Here is a 5241-nt window from a genome sequence, read left to right as displayed (position 1 = left end):
CAGGATGACTGATGAAACAGTGTTTTTACACGTTCCCCCAGTAATAGGTATTTTTACTTGACTGCCACTGTTGTTTCTCAGTTCAGAGAAGCTGGAATTACACATTAGAGGAAATGGAGGTTCAGTTTAAAATTAACGACTAAATATTGCCAAACAGCTGTGGCTAAGGCAGGAGAACAGTCTGTTCAGGGTCTTCTGTAGACATCCCAAAGTGATGTACTAAGGTGGGCTAAGGGAGGATTCATCATCTCTACCATCAGACACATCCAGCTACAAGAGGGAGAGAGCCCCTCATGTTTGAGGTGTTCCTTCTAAACACTGTCAAAGACATCACAGCCAAACTAAAAGTCAACACGTGGAAAGTTATTTTCCATATTCACCTTATAACAACCTTGGTGCAGGGTATTTTCCAGGGATTAATGACCAGGCCAGTTTAATGGCTCTCTGCTGAACTTCAGGCTATCAACTTTTCACAGCCTATCATTAATCCCTGGAAAATATCTAGGTTCATGATAGATACGGGTGAAAAATAATACACTGTGTGAAGGTAAGTATATTGCTAGTATTTCATCATATGCTGGCCATAATTACTAACTCTAGATACACTTCAGAATGCAAGTAAATTAGCTACAGCTTAGTTACACTGTAATTACAAAGCTATTTCACTGCACATCTATTTATATAGTGTGTAATTGCCATCTTCTCTAGTTGAAAGTCGAAATCATGATATAATTTTCCTTTGTGCTTTGTACTGTAATGTACTACATGATGCTGTATTTTGAAGTATGTCTTTAACAGGTAGGTCAGAGGACATACATCACTGAGTAACTGAAGTCAGTATGGTTCTAGGCACAACGTTAATGATCTTTTCTGTTTAAAAAATAAAAATTAAAAAAAAGGCAGTAGTTTGCTAATAATAAGGAAAAGAGGAAAAGATAAGCCTAAACTGTAGGGCTGTTTTCCAAATGTTGAGCTTAGTGATAGGATGACAGTAACATTCTATGTGTTTGGGATTTTCTAAGTAATCCCATTGGCAGGAGGTCTCCAAATGGAGGCTTTTCTCCAGAGGAGTGGTGTTGCTTCTGTTTAAATATCATAATAGAGATGATTTTTGCACTCCATGTAGGGGAAGACCCACATGGCTGTAGCCCACGCTCCAAGGCAGCAGGGAGGTTTTGCATCTGGTCTTAATTAATCAGCACAGTCTTCCTTATTAATTTCTTGGATGAGATATGAGATCTCATTCATCTTTCCAGTATCAACCCATAAGATCTTTTGTCAGACAGACTCCTGACAGGCTTTCTGGAGAACACAACACTTCACGCAGGAGCATGTGTGCTTGAAAATCCTTCCACATAATTACCCACTGTGGCATTAATTTGATTTTTAGGAGTAATACTAATAGATTTCAAAAGAGTAAGTACAAAGGGTAATCACAAATCATCCCCCAAGTCATAAGCTAGGAATAAATGCTGTCATGTTGTTGTCCTGGTTGGAAGAGGAGAAAGGAGGTGATCAAGAGACCTGGTGATGTGGTACTTAGAATCATGGTTTAGTGGGCAATATTGGTAGGTTGACAGTTGAACTAGATGGATGTAGAGGTCTTTTCCAAACTTTATGGTTCTATGAAGGGAGAGCCCAACCATGGAGAACCCTCCTGCCTCCACTTTAAAGCAACCCTACAGTCTCTTAACACATCTGTCCTCACATCACTGGGGAGCACAGCCCCCTCAGTGCCAAGTTTCAGCTTGTGGGTTTTCCCTCTGGTGTGTCTGAGACTGGGATGTGGGTGCATACATCTGCACACAAGGTAGGGACCATCTTGGAAGCCTGAAGCACATCAGAGTTCCTTCCCTACTCTGACTCTGCGGGAGCAAGCCTGATGTGGTTTCCATTAGGCTTGTACAAGTGCCAGAAAGAAAAAAGAAAAGAAAAAAAACAACACCAAAAAACCACAGTAGTCTGCTGGGAAGTTAATTAGACTTGGCAAGTTTGCTCAACAAGCACTTATTATATGTAGTAGTAATGGGTGATAGGTTGAGTCTGCGGTTGTTGCACTTAATAATGCATGGATCTTCCTAGATATCCTAAGGATCTCTGTCTGGAGTCATGTTTGTGATCAGATGGCATAACTAATGGCCGGGGCTGATTACATGCTGATTAAAAACTACTTAAGAATCTCGTCTGTCCAAGAAGGGGATAAAAAGGCCTGCAGTACAAGGGAAGTGCTTGTCCCTATATATCTCCTTGCAGTGGTATTAGTGCATCAGCTGCTAACAGCAGGCATAGATCGACTCTGCTCTGCACATCAAAGGGAATGCAGGATGCAAAAGGAGGCTGATGTGTCTGAGCTCAGCCAGAATTGGATCTGGAATGACCAGAATTAGACCTCTGGTGAATTAATACGTCTGATGAATGAATATCTTCCCTTCCTCAGAAACTGATGAATTTGACCAGGAAAGCATAAAAGCAATGTTGGGGGTAGGTGGATGTTTGGACTAGATGATCTTAGAGGTCTTTTCCAGCCTCAGTGGTTCTGTGATTCTAAAATCTTCTGGTAGGTCAGAAGTAAAATAGAGCTGCATTCACCAAATGGCTTTAAAATATATCCAGGCCTGCTGGGACCTCCCCTAACCTTTCCCACATCATTGGCTGGGACGATAATTCAGCTAAACGCAAACTTCTGAAGAAATTTTAGTAAGCATTAAAGGGTCCTTTGCTTACAAAAACAGCAAAGCTGAGGCATCTGGGACATCTATGGACACTTACAGCCAAATATCTGCCACTGACTTTCCTATATTTCCATATAATTTGATCTTTCTAACTCAAGAATGGTTCGCAACTCTTTCTATACTGAGTTTATAGTGTTTCAAAGATGCCGAAATAGGGGAAAATGAGCTTTTGAAAATACAGTACACTGTGACAGCCACGATCAGTGTGAAATTAGTGTGTCCAGGTAAGGTGTTCTGTGAGAGAATAAAGGACAGCAGAGCAAAGAGGAAATATTTTCAGTTCAAAATTGTAATTATTAGTAGCATTGAAGAGAGGAAGAGTATGTTTCAAAAAGCAGTAATGTATAAATAGGTAAATACAATTTTAAAAAATGGATTTTTCAACAATGTCTGAATATCCTAACAGCTTGACTCTCAGGCTAAAATCCACGTGTATGCCTGTACTGTTAAATATATGTGGATTGTAATATTTGTTTTAATAGAAATTATACAGTGCTGCTACCTGTGATGGCACACTCTTGACCTTGGTGACAATGATGTTCCCATTTACCTGTATGTATAGGTAATATAAAAAATTATATATGTATGTTATATATATGTGTATATATATATTCATTTATATATTTTATATATAGGTACATGTGAATATGGATACACACACATATATACAGACCTCTCTCTCTATGTATATAGAAGTGTAGCAATACTTCAGTAAGTGCCAAAGCTGATGGCAGATCAAGTTTTTGTTTCAGAGCTGTGTTACTGCTATGGGAAGCTCTGCTGACAGTTATGAATGTCAGTCATCAAAACACTCTCACATGGTTCTGATAAGCCTAAATAATACTCTTTTATAGTCAATGTCACTGTCACTGTGGAGGGCACAAAAGTCATCTTTTAAATTCGTTCCTCAATGTAATCTGAATGCGCCTGTATTGTCTACCAGGCATTTTCTGAACACAGTCAAATAAATTTGGTGTCAGCTGCCATGGAACTGTCCTGAATAATAATAACACAATTCCATATTTCAAACACATCTATATGGTAGCTAACCTAGAGATTCGTGGCAGGGTTTTGTGTGCTAAATTGACTTTTTTTTTCTTTTTTTTTTTTTACTTTGAGGCTGTGCTGAGTGTTGCTGCCTGGACTGTTGGTTGTGAGGAACAACGGCTCAGCATCACAGACAGGTTCTTGTAGAAGCTCTGGCAATCCTGGGAACAATATTCACACCTCTCGACTTGCTCACACTGGTGCTTTCCAGGCCTCAGAATGCATGTAAGTACACTGTGTTGTGTCCAGTTTGCCTCCCAAATCTCTGGATTAGATGCACAGGCAGCTTCTTCTCCTTCACAAGAGCTCTCTTTAATGGATATTTTATATCACAACAAATATTTTTAATAGCTGAAAAATGTTCTTTGGAAAGTTGGAGAGTTTTCCACGCCTGGATTAAATCTTAAGCCTGCAAGGTATTGAATCCCAGGGATTTGATTCAGCAAAGCAGTTCTGGAGCTACTCACGTGCTTTATTTGGTGCTGCTTTGCTGAATTATCAGCAATATGTTGTGAACTGAAGTTTGAACCCACAGCGGGAAAAGGAGACAGGGTGACAGGGAACAGGCAGGCAACCAACCTGAAAAACAGCCTTCATCTCCAAAATTACATTAAGATAGTCTGGCTTTCTATGTGATAAAGTACTTGTTTCTATGACAGGAGGCTTGGGTGGGTTAAATGAAGTAAATGCTTAATTTAAAAGACATTTGAAGCCATAAAGCACTGGTTATTCAGCACAGCATTTTTCTGCTTCTGGGACGAGTTAACAAAGGTGTATCCCTTCCAGAGGATTTTCAAAGATTTTCAAAACAAATAAGCAAACAAACAAAGCCTCTCTATTAGAAATGTTATCTGTTTCAGCCAAGTTCTATGACCTAAAAAGCTTACTTTAGACAAAGAGCCTTAGCACTAGCTCCTGCAGTAAGGAGAGTGGAGGATTTGGGTCATTGTTCTTAGAATTAACTGATGTGACCTGGTGAGAAGATATGAAAATAATCTTGTCAAATCCTCACCAGGTCATTCTCAGCTACTTTCAGACTTACTATGGGCTCCTGCAACTGGAGGTGTGAGTCCAACTGGCTCCAGTCACTGAAAATATCTCAGTGTCTGAGAAACTGTGTTGTAAGGAGTTCCTGATGCAAGCCCTGGGGTAAGAGGCTGCAAATCAGAGTTGTATTACCATGTGCATGGAGCTCAGGCTAGGGGCCCTGCAAGGATAAAATACTTAGCAAACAGAAAGACAGAGTTGTCCTATGGATTATAATGAATAAGTGTCAAATCATTTCTTTCTTTTTTTTTTTTTTTTAAAGCATATCAAAGCATCCAGAAGGTATATTAGAAGATGTTCAGGATCTCCTATTAACACCTTACTGAACATCCATAGATATATCTGACAGAAATAAGGAACGTTAAAAAAAAAAAAAAAAAAAAAAAAAAAAACAGCAACAAAATGCTAAATATAC

The sequence above is a fragment of the Meleagris gallopavo genome, chromosome 14 (genome assembly GCF_905368555.1).
Source record: "Meleagris gallopavo chromosome 14, MGAL_WU_HG_1.1, whole genome shotgun sequence".
NCBI lineage: Eukaryota > Metazoa > Chordata > Aves > Galliformes > Phasianidae > Meleagris > Meleagris gallopavo.
Note: the sequence above shows the minus strand (reverse complement) of the source record.